Below are 18,007 nucleotides of genomic sequence, written 5' to 3' on the forward strand. Positions count from 1 at the left end.
TTACAAATGATGGAGGCGACTCTCAGTTCAAATGAAGAGAGGTATTCTAGGGCACCCAGCAAACAAGTTGCTGTTCTGGGTCTGGAACTGTGATCCTTCAGATGTATGATATACCTTCCTTGTTTGCAAAACAAAGAGATCAGATCTTGTTTCTTTTCCAATATATGTAAAGTCCATACACATGTACTTGACTGCGTGGAACTGGGTTCCCCTCTGCTAATTAGGAACATCCATTCTGGCCTTCCCTGATAGCTCAGTTGGTAAAGAATCTGCCTGTAATGCAGGAGACCCTGGTTCGATTCCTGTGTCAGGAAGATCCCCTGGAGAAGGGATAGGCTACCCACTCCAGTATTCTTGGGCTTCCCTTGTGACTTAGCTGGTAAAGATTCTGCCCGCAATGTGGGAGACCTGGGTTTAATCCCTGGGTTGGGAATATCCCCTGAAGAAGGGAAAGGCTCCCCACTCCAGTATTCTGACCTAGAGAATTCTGTGGACTCTACAGTCCATGGGGTCACAAAGAGTTGGACACAACTGAGTCACTTTCACTTTCTTTGATTCTGAACTCATGCTTGGTCAAGAAATAAGCTTCTCATGTTTTTGAGATTTCAGGGTTGTTATGATACCCTGGTACAAGGGTGTTACCTTTAATAATAAAGGTGGGCAGGCTGGACACTTTCTAACTGACCATTGTGGTTAATTTAAGGAGTGATCATGTGTTTTAAGCAGACCAATCTGAGCATTCTGGGAAACTTGATGTGTGACACAGAGATATGGTATTTTAATTTGGAGGGAATCATCAGTTATAAAGGTAATATATTAATAATATTAACATAAACTGGAATTGCTGTGGCTATTCTCATTCCTTATGAAAATAATAAAGGCAACCCAGAGAAAAGCAGAGATGAGTGATGGTAAAAGTGGACAGTTACACCGTTTGAACACCTGGAATTATGTTTGTCTGAATTCCTAGGTTTTGCAACTGCATGAGTTAATTAGTTTCTTTCTGTTTAAGCTAGCTTGAGTTGAGTTTCTGTCACTTAATAGCTGCAAGAGCCCTGACTAATATTACCAGAAGCTAAGTGAGAGCTGTATGTAATTTCAGTGCTTTATGAAGTCTTAGAATTCTTTGACTTTGTACCCTCAAACATTTTTATTTAATTAGCAGTGATATGAGAGTGAATAGCTGCTCCTGGGGAGTCTGACTTGGGAACCTCTGGATGGATTTCATGTATCCCTTTCGGTTTCTAAATCCTTGAAGGGCTTCCATAGTAACTCGATGTTGTGTCTTGATCGTTTGAGAGAATGAAATATTTCTGTATTTCCTTAAAATGATCTGAGCCATGTTACCACCCTTGCAATTTTCCTCTGAGCTCGCCTTCTCTTTTTGTCAACCCCTTGAAGCAGCAATAAATTAAACTAAGCATCGATAAACACATTTCCCGTCAACTCTAGTTGCCAGAAGTCATTTCTCTTGGGTCTGTTGACAGGTAGCAGACATGATTCCAGTGTGGAATACACTGTAGAGTTATTGATTTTTCTGTGATAATAGTAATAGAAATTTATTAAACTATCACCCTCGACTGGGACCTATGCCATACTCACAAGATTGCTTCCCCTTAAGAAGCACTCCAAGGCTTCTTGTGAATGTCCGTGCTAATTAAAGTCTAAATCCCTTAGCTTGTCTGAAGTTTAAAATTCTCCACAAGCTAACCTGCACCTTACCTTCCAACTATGTTTCTGCCTAGTCAAGATGCATTGTTTGTGTTTCCAGAATGTACCTCTCACATTCCCTTTATTGTGTGTTGTGTGGGTGTTAGTTGCTCGGTCGTGTCCGACCCTTTGCGACCCCGTGGGCTGTAACCTGCCGGCTCTTCTGTCCATGAAATTTACCAGGCAAGAATACTGGAGTGGGTTGCCATTCTCTTCTCTAGGGGATCTTCCCCACCCAGGGATCAAACCCACGTCTCCTGTGTCTCCTGCATTGGCAGGCAGATTCTTTACTGTCTGAGCCCCCAGGGAAGATGGATGTTCCCTTTACTTTGCTTCTATTCATGATGTATCTTTTGCCTGCAGGGCCCCTTTCCTGGTCTTTCTCCTTAGGTCCATAATCACTCTTGTTTCCAGGCCAGGCTGGAATGCCACATTCTCCACGAGGCCTCTGTTGATCACCTCAACGGGATGAACCTGTCCCTGCTTGGAAATTGGCAGCACTTGGTGTTTGCTCCTCTTTCATGAGTCACCGCATCCATCCCACACTCATGCAGTGCTAACCTCCACAACCCCCACAGCCGACCATCCCAATCTAGTCGTCCCCAGGACAATGACAGCTATCACCACTCCGCCTTCCGGAAGAAAGCCGTGTAGTGCCAGGGCCAGAGCCCAGCTCTCAGCGGTCTGAGCCCAAGACTGGAGGTGTTACCACTGTGCTTTACTGCTTTGCCCATGATACATAAATCGATAGTGATGAATAGGTCTTATTTTCAAGACTGCATTATAAACTCCCCAAAAGTAGGGCCCTCTGTTAACCTTGTGAATGCTTTGTGAAGGACTGGGCAAGTGGTAGACGCTTAATAAATACTTGGATGGATGAATAGTGAAATAGACATGGCGCTTTTCAGTAATGGTATTTTTTCCAGGAACTGAAACATTTTTTTTGTGTGTGATGTGGATATAATAATTAAATCATCTTTAACAGTGGGTTTGAGAACAAAATTCAGAAGCACAGTGGGTATAGGAGGAAAGATAGTGTAAGAATAGTATTTGAAACCTAATCTGTAGCCTGGATGTATAGTTAACTAAATTGTTAATATTATGTGTTAATGTGAATCAATACATTAGAGAAGTGCACAGTGATATCAAATGATGTTATATCTGTTATATGTATCTTGATATCCTGGTTCAAGAGAAATATACCTTTCATCCCCCCCCCCCCCCGCAAAGATGAGTAATTCTCAAGCTAATTTTCTGACGTAACATTTATGTTGGATGATTGTCATGTGAATAATTTCTAGTGGGCCAGTCATAATCCCACCCTTGTCTGACTCAGCAAGATTTATTAGAAAGTTAACAATAAGAGTTATACTATTTTAGCTGTTATGATGATGTTCACATTCATGAAAAAAAGCAGTGATGATTTTGGTATTTTAACTGTTCTTGATAATTAATGTATTGTGACTGTGTCCTCACAAGAATGGGGACACACTGCATTCAGGACTTCCGCTATCAGGATTTTAAAGCCCACACAGTATCTAGTGGGGGTCATGGTTGTGACAGGAAGTTTGCTGCATTTCCATTGATTGAAACTAAGTCTTAGAGCAAGATTTTAGACAATCTTTTCGTCTTCATAGGTAGGAAACCTTTTAAGGGAGGGCACTGTGCAAGCTAAAGAACTAAGGGCAAATGAAATGTTACATCGAATCAAATCAGTACATCATCTGGCCCAGAACATTGCCCTGAGGTGGATATCAGATCACCACCAGTAAGTTTAGAATAGTTGCTCCACTTTATGGATGACATGAAATCGATTGTAAATATTTTAAGGGCAAGAGCTGGGTTTTATAATTTTGGAGTTTCACATTACTACCTAGCACAGCTGGATACAATGGGAGCTCACACTTAACTAAAATCCTACAGTGAGATAAGCCGCTATTGGGCGATGGTGGTGCTGGTGGTTTAGTCGCTAAGTCATGTCTGATTCTCGTGAACCCATGGACATGGGATTCTCCAGGCAAGAATGGTGGAGTGGGCTGCCATTTCCTTCTCCACTACTGGGCTATGGTTTCACATAATTCTCTTAACAGCCCAAAGAGGCAAGTGCTTATCCACACTTTGAAGATGAAGTTGAGGGTCCATAGCAATTCTCCCAATTACCACATCTAGTAAGTACATTGGATGAGGATGAGGGCTGTGTGGGAAGGATAGAGAGGGAGAAATCCAGCTTCTCTGGAAGTGCTGGATCCCCCAGGCATCTGTCCGTTCGAACGTTTGTGGTGTGAAGGATAGATTTTAAAGTCAGATGGACCGATTAGAATGCAGGTCTCACTTCCTTGTGTGTCCTTAATTTGAACATAAGTCAGATACTTATTACAGAGCTTGATATACTAAACAATTAATACATGCTAGCAATAGTAATAATTGTAATTATTACTGCTAACTGGAAGAGCAAGATGAGATATTGGGTCTGTTTGGGCCTAACGTTTGTATACTTTTGTATATTATGTATCATACTCTGACTCCCACATATTTGTTAAAGGATGCTTAAATATTTGTTAAATTAGGATTCCCCCTAAATTTCTTTTAATGGTTTCTTTTAATCTTATCCTGGCTGTGTTCTCTGCATATTTATCTACAGCCATAACCCTGGTGTTAGTAGAGCCTCAACTGAGCTGTAGGCTCAGAGTTTGATTTCCCTCACTGCAGATGGTCTCTAGTTTTATGATGGGTAGATTTTATTGATTCCTGTAAAGGCTGTATTTTAAGAAACTGGATCCTTGGCTGTCAGTCAGGAACTTGAAAGAGGTCTCCTTGCTCACCTCTCTGCCTCCATAAATGCAGTGACTTGCCAGTCACCATTAAGACATCACAATGAGTGAGTTTGGAGAATCTATTACTACTTTGCTGCTGATTCTCACTTGTCAGTTGCGTTTTTTGTTCCCTGTCAGGGAGTTTTAAAATTTTGACGTTATTTATCTGGTATGGTAGTAAAACTTTGGCCCTCTCCCATATAATCTCATGGGCTTTTATAAGTCAAACACCAATTAGATTTATAGGCTATAAGGATGCTACTTTGATTCTTCCATAAAGCAAAGTTAAGTTGATATTGGCTAGTCTAGACCTAGATTTGGTAGTTAGGAGAATAATACTCTTGAGTTATTAATATATTCTATATTTGAGTTTATCCAAAACATTTCTTGATCTTAAAGCAGATGGATGATTTTAAGATCCTGTATCTAATTCTTGATCACTGATGATTGGAATATTTGCTTGGTAGAGAGAATAAGCAAGAGACAATGTGGAGTAATGATAAAGAGGAAAGATTTTGGAGCAAGACTGACCTATGGTCTAATCCAGGTCTAATGCCATTTAGGAGAGGGGCCACGTTAGGAAAATACCTTAACCCATGGAAACTTGAGTTTTCTCATCTGTAAGCTGAAATAAAAGTGGTACTAATCTCATATGGTTAGCATAAATACTCAATGAGAAATTCCTCGTAAAGTGCTTATATTATGTCTGGCAAAAGACAGGTTCTCAGTAATTAGAAGCTATTGTTATCATTATGGATCAAAAGAGACCATTGTGTACCAATTATAACTTAGTACCAGTAACCCTTTTAAAGTGAACAAAGTTGTATCTCCAGGGGCAGAAGCTAGGCCTTCAAGCAAGTGTTAGGCTAGTTTTGTTATAACCTGGCTTCTGTATACATGTGATATTTTGACCTTGGGAGTTTTTCCGTAGGTAGTGTGAGCAACTGTTCTGGAATGCCTAGGACCCAGGGATTTCCTGAGATGTGGAACTTTCATTAATAAACCAGGGAAAAGTTTGAGCTGGTCAATCTATCACTGGTTCTATTTCTTAACTTTACTGGATCTTGGTCTTAGTCATGAAATTAAAAGACGCTTACTCCTTGGAAGGAAAGTTATGACCAACCTAGATAGCATATTATAAAGCAGAGACATTACTTTGCCAACAAAGGTCCATCTGGTCAAGGCTATGGTTTTTCCCGTGGTCATGTATGGATGTGAGAGTTGGATCATGAAGAAAGCTGAGCACCAAAAAATTGATGCTTTTGAACTATGGTGCTGGAGGAGACTCTTGAGAGTCCCTTGGACTGCAAGGAGATCCAACCAGTCCATCCTAAAGGAGATCGGTCCTGGGTGTTCATTGGAAGGACTGATGCTGAAGCTGAAACTCCAGTACTTTGGCCACCTCATGCAAAGAGTTGACTCGTTGAAAAAGACCCTGATGCTGGGAGGGATTGGGGGCAGGAGAATGGGACAACAGAGGTTGAGATGGCTGGATGGCATCACTGACTCGATGGGCATGAGTTTGAGTAAACTCTGGGAGTTGGTGATGGACAGGGAGGCCTGGTGTGCTGTGATTCATGGGGTCGCAAAGAGTTGGACACGACTGAGCAACTGAACTGAACTGGTCTTAGTCATGTTGCTCTTTCTGTATTGGTTTTCTTCTCCAACTTTACAACTTCCCCACAGACTTATATAGAAAAGGCAGGATAGCTGCCTAGTATTTTCCTTTTACTTAACCAGTTTTTAATAAAATGAGTAGGGTACCTTCCATTCTCTGAAAGTGACCCATGAACATTTTATGTGTTTAATTATGATCTTATGCATTTAAATGTGTATAATGTGTCTAAAATAATTGCAGTTGTCTTTGTTGACACTCAAGTGGTCCCAGCTTTGGCCAGTGGGAGCTTATTCACATTTGGTTCTGTAATCTTTTTGATATGGTCCATGACAAAATCCATGTTTCCATATGATGGAAATTTTTGTTTTCAATGAAGAGATAGCAGTTTTATGCCCTAGATTTAGATTCAGCCATTTCTGCAAGGACACCTGTTTCCTTTTAGTGGGAAATAGTTTTGGGGGCCTCTGTGTGGGTACTGTGAAGTGTTAGTTGCTCAGTCTTGCCTGACTCTTTGCGACCCCGTGAACTGCAGCCTGCCAGGCTCCTCTACCCATGGGATTTTCCAGGCAAGGACACTGGAGTGGTTTGCCATTTCCTTCTCCAGGGGATCTTCCCGAACCAGGGATAGAACTCACATCTCCTGCACTGCAGGCAGATTCTTTACTGACTGAGCTACCAGATGGAGTGGGTAGCCTTTCCCTTCTCCAGGGGATCTTCCCAACCCAGGGATCAAACCCAGGTCTCCTGCATTGCAGGTGGATTCTTTACCAGTTGAGCTACAAGGGAAGCTCATGAATAGGGATTGGGTAGCCTATCCCTTCTCCAGCGGGTCTTCCCGACTCAGGAATTGAACCGGGGTCTCCTGCATTGCAGGCGGATTCTTTACCAGCTGAGCTACCAGGGAAGCCCATGTGGATACTAGGAGTGCTTATTACTACGGGTTGGATTATTGTTTCTAGGCATTTATATAAGCTTAAAGAGTATATATTTTTAATTTTCAATGAAAAAGTATTTCATAGTCTTATTGATTATTTTAATTCAAATTTAGGATTGCAGAGTATTTGCATAATCTCATGGTTCTTACATCTGTATGTTATCCTCCAGTGCGCAAATCTTGATGCTCAGTGACAACCGTAACTTATTTGTTTTATCCTGCACTGTACAGAAATCAGCCACAGAGTAATGGTACCACAGCTACCATCAATGATAGGAAGACTCAAAATAATTTTTTAAAATTATTTTTGTGTGTTTCTACTGGGAAGGCACAGCCAAGTTACTATAAAGTCACTTATTATTTTTTAGTGGGTATGCCACTAATTGTGTATAGTTAGGCCAGTTTATTTAATTAAAGTTTAGGAATTGCTTTTAGTTTAGTTTTGTTTTTATAATTACATAAAATTTTGACAGTATTCTAAGGTATAATTTATAGCACAAGATATTTTCTAAGAATTCAAATCTTATCTCTTCCAGTCTGTTCCTTCTCAACTCTGTAGGCAATTTTTTAAAAACTATATTGACTTGAAAATGTTAACTGAAAAATTTTTGACGTAAGCATAACATAAACAACTACACACACATATAAAGTTATTCATTGTATACTTTATTTACTCGATCTCTTTTATTTCTTTTTTTGGGGTATATTTTTTCATTTATTTTGGGAGATTTGTGTTTTTGTTTGAATGGGAAGCTTTACTCAAATACATTTCTGTGTACTCTCAGTCTCCTTGGTCCTTGGTCTATTTCTTGTTTGTTTCCAACTATAAGCAGTATTGAAATCAGCTGGCAAACTTGTTTCCACTCCCTCTTTATATCAAGCGTCTAATGTGAAGTGCATGTGGGTGTACTGCATCACTCAGTCATGTCCACTCTGAGCGACCCCATGGACTGCAGCCCGCCAGGTTCCTCTGTCCATGGGATTCTCCAGGCAAGGATACTGGAGTGGGTTGCCATGCCCTCCTCCAGGGGATCTTCCCGACCCAGGGATTGAACCTGCATCTCCTGGGTCTCCTGCATTGGCAGGCAGGGTCTTTACCACTGGCGCCACCTGGGAAGCTCCTAATTTGAAGTAGTATTTTTTTTTCTCGCTTAATATCTATAAGACAATAAGTGAATTTAATCTATTTTCAGACACTCTGTCCATCCTATCCTAGTTTTTGATAGTTGTACTATGTCTTCTTTGTAAGGGGATGTACCCATTATATCGTCTCCTGTATAAACATCAGGTAATCTTAATTTTACAGGTAAAAACAAATTTATGTTCACCTTTAGACCTTGGATTTATTTCTAGTCATTTGGTCCATGAGAGATTCTTCAGGAAAGGATTACAGAAACAATGTTCCCTTAATTATTGCCTGTTCATATAATTCTGTATCTACCTTTATACTTAAATTGTTTTACTGCACATAAAAATCAATTTTTGACCCAGTGTTTTACCTTGAGGGTCTTAAATATGTCTTGTCATCTGGCAATCTGTTGTGCTATTGAAAAGTTTGATGCCTTCCTGATTTTCATTCCTCTCTAAGTGACACATTTCTTTCTGGAAACTTGTAGGGTCATCTCTTTATGACTGATGTTTGGAAATTTCACATGAATGTGCCATGATGTAGGTCTTTTGTCAGTGTGCCCTTTCAGTATGAAAACGCAAATCTGCTTTGCAGGGGTATGTGTGTGTGTGTGTGTGTGTGTGTTAGGGAGACTCTTCCGTTTGCAGGGGTGGTGTGTGTGTGTGTGTGTTAGACTCTTCCGTTTGCAGGGGTGGTGTGTGTGTGTGTGTGTGTGTTAGGGAGACTCTTCCGTTTGCAGGGGTGGTGTGTGTGTGTGTGTGTGTTAGGGAGACTCTTCCGTTTGCAGGGGTGGTGTGTGTGTGTGTGTGTGTGTGTGTGTGTGTTAGGGAGACTATTCCGAATGCTGATGTTTAGCCAATCTTCTGTTTTCAGGCCTGCGACCCTTGGCTAACATCACTTGTATCTGTGACTCTCAGCCCTGACTGAGCCTCTCTGAGCTTCAGTGAAAAATAAGCCCTTTTAACCTTCACTTTTCCTTCTGCATACGCTTAAGCTATGACCTCTTCCCCTTCTCACTTTCTGTTCTCTTCCTCTGTCTTCCAGAAATGGATTACACTATTATGTTTACTTTTATCTCTCTTATTCTCTTTGTCACTTTGAATTTATATTTTTTTGATCCTTATACTACAATTTTGAGAGTCTGGAGAGAGATAGTAACTAAAGTTGTGGGGCCAGTCCTCTTTTAGCTGGAAGTCCTAAGGTACTTTGGCTTCCCAGGTGGCTCAGTGGTAAAGAATTCACTTGCCAGTGCAGGAGACGCAAGAGATGTAGGTTTGATCCCTGGGTTGGGAAGATCCCCCGGAGAAGGGAATGGCAACCCACTGCAGCATTCTTGCGTGAAGTCCATGGACAGAGGAACCTGGCAGGCTACAACCATGGGGTCGCACAGAGTCGGACACGACTGAGCACCACCACTAGCACCTAGTGTTCTTTGGATTTATTTTGAAAGGCACGAGGGAGTCTGACTCTTGAATGATGTTTATAGGTAAAACAGCATTTGACTTATATTAGCTAAAATCATAAAGAAAAAAAGAACAGAATACAAACTTTCAGTCATGTGTTTAAAGAGAGAAAAAATGGACACATGTTAAATTTCAGGGAGAGGGTAAGGGGGTGAGGGTAAGGGGGTGAGGGTAAGAGGACATTGTAAATGTGATGGTATAAAATGACATTCATAATGTTGTGACTGCCTTCCAGGGGAATGAACTCTTGAGCAATGAGTTTCAAGCCCAAATCTGGAAACCAAACTTGTTTCTTAATTTGGACTTACTGTGTTGGTTGTTTATGTCAGGCATATAGCAACTGATGCTTCCATTATAGAATATTGATTGCACTTAATGAGTATGAATGAATAGTCTCTGGCTCCACGGAACAATGAATAAAGTGTAAACCAGCTCAGTCTTGTTCTGTTGTGTTGCTGCTAATTTTCTATGCTCACAGCTGAGATCTGTTGGGAAGTAGATTTCCTAAAAATGTAGTGTTACAGACTTCATTTATCTGGCTTTCTTCTTTGCCTTCTTTTTCCCCCCAAGAAACCTGTGTTAAGGCTTGGAACTGGGGAAGAGTAGGGAGGAGGGAGATGGGGTAGTAATAGGAGCCTGTTTCCCTTGGATAAGAATTCTGATGTTTGGCCTTAGGAATGGTGCCCTGGTGAAATAATATGGCACAGCAGAGGTGGATGAACTCTGTGACTCTGGGTAAATGGCAGTCTTCTCTTGGCCGTCAGTCTTATAGAATGAGGGGATTGTGTTAGATTATCTATAGCAGTTATCTTAAAACTGTTCTGTGGAGCTCCAGGTTTCTGGGTTATGTCTTAGTGGCCTGTGAAGAGAGCCTTAGGGAAGTTGAACAGAAAGAACTATCTTCCCTTCTCCCAGTCCAGAACTCACTTGGGACAGTTACATTTTTAGTAAACTTATAAACTGAGATTATCTATAGGATCCTGTATGACAAAGGGGTTCTGTTGCTAAAATAAGTTTAAAAACCGCTAAACTCATAATTCATGTGTTCTTCTAGTTCTAAAATGTTACAGATTTATAATACCCAGACTGTGGTTGACCGAACTCATGTGGGTCTCCATCTGCCCTTACTTCCACAAATGCACTTGCGTTATGACTTTCCTTTCTCTATTGGGCATGGTTGATTTTTATCATTGTTTAGAATGATAAAGTCAACACTTTCACAGAAAAATTATTGTCCTTGTAAATCTGTCAGTTTGCTTACCCTTATGAATCCATGAAGAAACTTGGCCAAATATTTCATGATTATTGTTATCTCTGTTTTTAGATGAAAGAACTTAAAATAGAGAAAACTACTCTTCCACATTTATATTTCTAATGAGTTGTGAAGTTTGAACAGCAACCCCATGCTGCATTTACTTATAGTAGGTCTTTGAAGTAGCCATCTTTCTGGCCAGAGTGACCTTTGTTTCTGTACTACTTCTGGTTGTGCTGAAATTCAAGTGCCTACCCGTTGGTGATAAATGGGGCATTTTTACTTCATTTCTTACCACTTCTGTCTTTTCATTTCGTGAGCCTGAACCATCCAACTTGAGTTTTCTGAAACCTTCCATACTGTTTCACTTCTCCATGTTATCATATGTACTGTATTTTTTTGCTTTGAATTCACTGCCCCTCTCTCTACCACTTCATCTGCCTTTAGAGCTCCTATTCATTCTTCAAAGCCTTTGCACTATCATCTTGCTCCTGCTGGGACCACCACTGATGTTGTACACATCAAAATGCACTGTAACTGGTTGGTTATTTGTCTGTGGCTGTTGAAAGGGCTTGAACTATGACCTGTATTCCTAGGACTAGGCATTCAGTGTGTACTGAGCAAATCTCTACTGGAGAATGCTTTTGACTGACTGTAAAATCTCATAGTGATATGATACACTTTCATTATTTGAAATACCATTTTTATGCTGGCAACAACCAAATTTATTTCTCCTCACTCTTTAACTCCAGTTTCACGTATTCATCTGTTTACTTGACATCAACACCTGAATGTCAGATAGACATTGCGTACTTGCCATCCCATGCTAGGATGACTAGCTGTCCTAGTTTTCCTGGAGCCGGGAAGTTCTGTGGGCTTCCCTGGTAGCTCAGCTGGTAAAGAATCTGCCTGCCATGTGGGAGACCCGGGTTTTATCCCTGGATGGGGAAGATCCCCTGGAGGAGGGCATGGCAACCCACTCCAGTGTTCTTGCCTGGAGAATCCCATGGACAGAGGAGCCTGGTGGGCTTACAGCCCATGAGGTTGCAAAGAGTTGGACACGACTGAGTGACTAGGCTCTGCACAGGGGAGTTCTGTGGACCACGGAGCTTCCAGTACTGAACCAGGAGAGCCTCATGGGAAGCAGGATGGCTGCACCCTGGCTCCCGTGGGGTGTAACTTCTGCGGTACCATCGTCTCCTCACAGCTCTGTTCACGGCCCTCTGCTAATGTCTGCTCGTTGCTCACATCATGTGGTCATACTTATTAAAAAAAAGTATGGAGTACTCATTACTTCCAATAACCAGTTAGTGATACATGCACATTTTTAGATACCTGTATATATCTGACTATTTTTAATGCATATGTACCCCCCGCCTTTTTGCCTTCCTACATTGTAAAGCAGAAGTGGGGAGTTTTGTGGAACCACAGCGTTTACTGAGGTGGTAAAATGAGACATTCCTCGGAGCCAAATAAAAGCATCATAGAATGGAAGATCTGGAAGTTTCCCTAACATCTTATTAGGGCAGTTGCCATCTCTGGCTGCTCTGGAGGTGGTATAGCACACACAGACACTCACCATTCACCTGGCACCACTTCTAGCCTTTCCTTTCTTGGTGACAACTCTATCCTTGTAGTTGCTCAGGCCAAAAACTTTGAGCCATTCTTAACTCTTCTTTCTCTCGCATCTCATATCCACACACATAGACACTCACCATCCAATTGGCAATATGCATTCAGTCCTTACCATCTCAGCTGGTGGCAACTCAATCCTTGCCGTTGGTCAAGCCAAAATCTTGGGAGTCATCCTTAACACTTCTCTTTCTCTCACATCCCACATTCAGTCCTTCAGTAAATCTTTTTGGTTCTCCCTTCAAAATATAGAGTTCTGGTTAGAGCTATTTCTGGTTACCCAATTTAAAATTGCCCTAACTAAATCTGGTTACCATATTTACAATCGCAACTGGCAAACCATCTCCATCTACTCCCTTCCTAATCTCCCTTACCTGGTTCTATTTTTGTTTCTTTTGAGGGATACTTACTACACGATTTACCTGTTTCTTATATTTATTATTTATTGTTTATTTCCCCAGAGATTTTTTTTTTAGGTAGGTCTTTTTTCTTCTCTGATATATTTCAAGTGTCTACTACATATTGAACTCAATGCATATTTATTGAATGGCTAGATAGTTCATTCATAAGTTTTAAAGTCAGAATTAAGTTTCCTTTTCTCTCTACTGTTTATTGAGCACATTATTTTTCAGCCATTGTTCTAAGTGTTTCATACATATATAAATATGTGTGTGTGTGTTTGTGTGGGTAATACTCACACTGTTTCTCAGAGGTTGCTTTCATTTCACTTCAGGGAGATTAATAACAGGGATAAGTGGTGATGGCGAGTTTTGAATCTAGGTTTGTGGCTTCAGAGCACGGATGTTCAACTGCTGTCACTTTGCCTAACACATAGGCCAGCTTGATCTGACTGGATAATGCTAGGATTCTGCTTCATTAAATCACAGTGTCTTCTGTTGTTGCTTAAATCAACACGTTCTAATTAGAGGGGGGAATGGTGTCACTTATGAGATCTGTCTTTTGAGGAACTGTGGTGGATGGGAACCCATTAAAATGTCATCGAGCAAACAGAATGCTTATTTGGAATAAGTTTCCAACTTACTGAATAGTACTGCTAATGAAAAAATCACATTGAACAATTTTCACAATAGCTTAAAACCTATTGAGCACAACAAGACAAGCATTTAGCTATACAGAGGGATAGCTTGAGCAGTGTGGTGGAAAGGGGAACTGCTTTAAAATATGACTATTTAAAAATTTAGTTTGTCTCTCCTTCTCTTTTGCCATCAAGTAATTAAAGTTCTTGACTTGTTTGAAAATGGCTCAGATTTAATTTCATTTTGTTAAGCACCTCAATTTTTCAGCTCAGGAGAAAAAGGCTATTAGCAATTTGCATTATCCATTACAAGCTCCTTTATAATATGAAATTTATATGGGAAATGCTAATTGGATGTTCATCATCGTAAAGATAATGATTTCTGTACTTTTGGTGGTGATAATGAAGATGAAATATGAAAATGATATGGGGTGAAAGTCAGATATTTTTTCATTTTCCACTGGTTGGAGACTGGAGAAGGCGTTCTCTTCTTTTCTTAAGATTGTGACGGTGGAGGGTAGAGTCATACAGTCAAGGAAGGACATGTAAATTGGGACTGCCTTGATGTCCGGGAATTCCCCGGTTACCTAATCCCAGGCAGTTAATCCGGTTTTTTAGATGAAAAAAGTGGGAAATGTGATGTCTCTCAAAGACAATGTATCTAAAAATCTCTCTTCCATTTTAGTCTGTTGCTTTATGGTTAAGAGTTCTGTCGAGGTACTGTCTCATCAATCCTTATTTCTTCCTCTGTGATGGGAAGAGATGGCTGGAATTGACTGCCTTTATTAAGAATAATAAGAATGACTCCAGGAGGCTTTTCCATAGGGCATTGTTGAATTCCTTGGCTTGCCAGTGTACTCACAATTAACCTTTTGAATTGACTCCTGGTGAACAAGGTATGATGACCATTATATCTATTACTGTGACCTTTATACCTACTACTGTAGATATGACCAGGTGCCCACTATATCTCCTACTGCGGTCACGAATCCTTTAGAAGAAATGGAGTAGCCATCATACTCAACAAAGGAGTCCAAAATGCAGTACTTGGATGCAATGTCAGAAACAACAGAATGATCTCTGTTTGCTTTCAAGGCAAACCATTCGTTATCACAGTAATCCAAGTCTACGCCCTGAATAGTAATGCTGAAGAAGCTGAAGTTGAACAGTTCTATGAAGACCTACAAGACCTTTTAGAACGAACACCCCCAAAAGATGTCCTTTTCATTATATGGGAGTGGAATGCAAAAGTAGGAAGTCAAGAGATACCTGGAGTAACTGGCTAATTTGTCCTTGGAGTACAAAATGAAACAGGGCAAAGGCTAACAGAGTTTTGCCAAGAGAATGCACTGGTCATAGCAAACACCCTCTTCCAACAACACAAGAGAAAACTCTACACATGGACAGCACCAAATGGTCAATACTGAAATCAGATTGATTATATTCTTTGCAGCCAAAGATGGAGAAGCTCTATACAGTCAGCAAAAACAAGAGCAGGAGCTGACTGTGGCTCAGATCATGAACTCCTTATTGCCAAATTCAGACTTAAATTGAGGAAAGTAGGGAAAACCACTAGACCATTCAGGTATGACCTAAATTAAATCCCTTACAGTTATACAGTGGAAATGAGAAATAGATTCAAGGGATTAGATCTGATAGAGTGCCTGAAGAACTATGGATGGAGGTTTGTGATATTGCACAGGAGGCAGTGATCAAGACCATCCCAAGAAAAAGAAATGCGAAAAGGCAAAATGGTTGTCTGAGGAGGCCTTACAAATAGCTGTGAAAAGAAGAGAAGCAAAAAGCAAAAGAGAAAAGGAAAGATATACCCATTTGAACGCAGAGTTCCAAAAAATAGCAAGGAGAGATAAGAAAGCCTTCCTCAGTGATCAGTGCAAAGAAATCGAGGAAAACAATAGAATGGCAAAGACTAGAGATCTCTTCAAGAAAATTTGGGAACATTTCCTGCAAAGCAAGGGAACATTTCAAAACAAGGGAACATTTCATACAAAAATGGGCTCAATGAAGGGCAGAAATGGTATGGATCTACCAGAAGCAGAAGATATTAACAAGAGGTGGCAAGAATGCACAGAACTATACAAAAAAGATCTTCATAACCCAAGTAACCATGATGGTATGACCACTCACCTAGAGCCCAACATCCTGGAATGCAAAGCAAAGTGGACCTTGGGAAGAATTACTACAAACGAAGCTAGTGGAGGTGATGGAATTCCAGTTGAGCTATTTCAGATCCTAAAAGATGAGGCAGTCAAAGTGATGCAGTCAATATGCCAGCAAATTTGGAAAACTCAGCAGTGGCCACAGGATTGGAAAAGGTCAATTTTCATTCCAATCCCAAAGAAAAACAATGCCAGAGAATGCTCAAACTACCGCACAATTGCACTCATCTCACATGCTAGTAAAGTAATGCTCAAAATTCTCCAAGCCAGGCTTCAGCAATACATGAACCATGAACTTCCAGATGTTCAAGCTGGTTTTAGAAAGGGCAGAGAAACCAGAGATCAAATTGCCAACATTCACTGGATCTTTGAAAAAACAAGAGAGCTCCAGAAAAACATCTTCTGCTTTATTGACTATGCTAAAAGCCTTTGACTGTGTGGATCACAACAAACTGTGGAGCATTCTTAAAGAGATGGGAATACCAGACCACCTGACCTGTCTCCTGAGAAATCTGTATGCAAGTCAAGAAGCAACAGTTAGAACTGGACATGGAACAACGGACTGGTTCCAGATCAGGAAAGGAGTACGTCAGGGTTGTATATTGACACCTTTCTTACTTCACTTATATGCGGAATACATCATGCGAAATGCTGGGCTGGATGAAACACAAGCTGAAATCAAGATTGCCGTGAGAAATATCAATAACCTGATGCAATAACAAGATATGCAGATGACACCACTCTTATGGCAGAAAGCAAAGAACTAAAGAGCCTCTTGATGAAAGTGAAAGAGGAGAGTGAAAAAGCTGGCTTAACACTCAACATTCAAAAAACTAAGATCATGGTATCTGGTCCCATCACTTCATGACAAATAGATGGAAGAACAATGGAAACAGTGAGAAACTTTATTTTTTTGGGCTCCAAAATCACTGCAGATAGTGACTGCAGCCATGAAATTAAAAGAGACTTGCTCCTTGGAAGAAAAGCTATGACCAACCTAGACAGCATATGAAAAAGCAGAGACATTACTTTGCCAACAAAGGTCCATCTAGTCAAAGCTATGGTTTTTCCAGTAGTCGTGTATGGATGTGAGAGTTAGGCTATAAAGACAGCTGAGCACTGAAGAATTGATGCTTTTGAACTGCGGTTTTGGAGAAGACTCTTGAGAGTCCCTTGGACTGCAAGGAGAACCAACCAGTCAATCCTGAAGGAAATTAGTCTTAAATATTCATTGGAAGGACTGATGCTGAAGCTAAAACTCCAATACTTTGGCCACCTGATGCAAAGAACTGATTCATTGGAAAATACCCTGATGCTGGGAAAGATTGAGGGCAGGAGGAGAAGGGAATGACAGAGGATGAGATGGTGGGATGGCATCACCAACTCTATGGACATGAGTTTGAGTAAGCTCTGGGAGTTGGTGATGGATGGGGAAGCCCGGTGTGCTGCAGTTCATTGGGTAGCAAAGAGTCGGACACGACTGTGCGACTGAACTGAACTGAACAAAGTATGGGTAAGGAACCTTGTTTTATTTGCTCACCATATTCCTAAAATGGTTTTAGGTGAAGCAGAAGTCACTAGTTTTTCTACATGCAGGAAATTGCATAGGAGTTGAATTTATTGGAATTTGAGGAAAATGACACAAGCATCCTTTTACACAAAATTTTATTCATGTGCTTTTTGGATAAGATGGCAGATATTTATTGAGCATCTAGTATAATCTAGGCCTTGACCTTGTGTAGGTATTACTATACTTAGTATTCTTGCTGGATAATTCTCTCTCTCCATGAAACTATGATTATTTAAAATTCATTTCGAAGGCGTATAGCCAAGTGTTGGTCTTATAGCCAGTGGTATCACTTTGATTTCCTGAATTCTAGAAATAAACCTTCATGAAGAGACTGTCTACTAATTGTGAGATAAACAACCCCAAAGCAATTCATTAATAATCTTTCTTTAGGCTCTTTGTCTCCACAGTGCAGTTTATTCTAAGATTATTTATTTATTCATTCATTCATTCTTCAACAGATTATTACCTACTATGTATTCCAGGCACTGGGATGTGGAGCTGATATTTGCTTAAAATTTAGTGAGGTGGACGGCTCTTGAAACTCTCAAATATCTTCTTGATCAGCTAGGGTCATTTTAAGTTGATACCATTTTAAAATAAAGGTTTTTTTTTTTTTTTTTTTTTTTTTTTTTTAAAGATGCCATAGACCACCAGGATGTAAGTGCCTATT

At 40.4% G+C, this 18,007-nt stretch overlaps 1 non-coding gene across 1 annotated transcript; it reads left to right on the forward strand.

The window, feature by feature from the left end:
• The first annotated feature begins 242 nt into the window (after window positions 1–242).
• Window positions 243–315, forward strand: TRNAY-GUA (transfer RNA tyrosine (anticodon GUA)). The gene has a single exon. It is a non-coding gene; the product is annotated as a tRNA-Tyr (tRNA).
• The last annotated feature ends 17,692 nt before the right edge of the window (window positions 316–18,007 follow it).

The sequence above is a fragment of the Muntiacus reevesi genome, chromosome 9, assembly GCF_963930625.1.
Source record: "Muntiacus reevesi chromosome 9, mMunRee1.1, whole genome shotgun sequence".
NCBI lineage: Eukaryota > Metazoa > Chordata > Mammalia > Artiodactyla > Cervidae > Muntiacus > Muntiacus reevesi.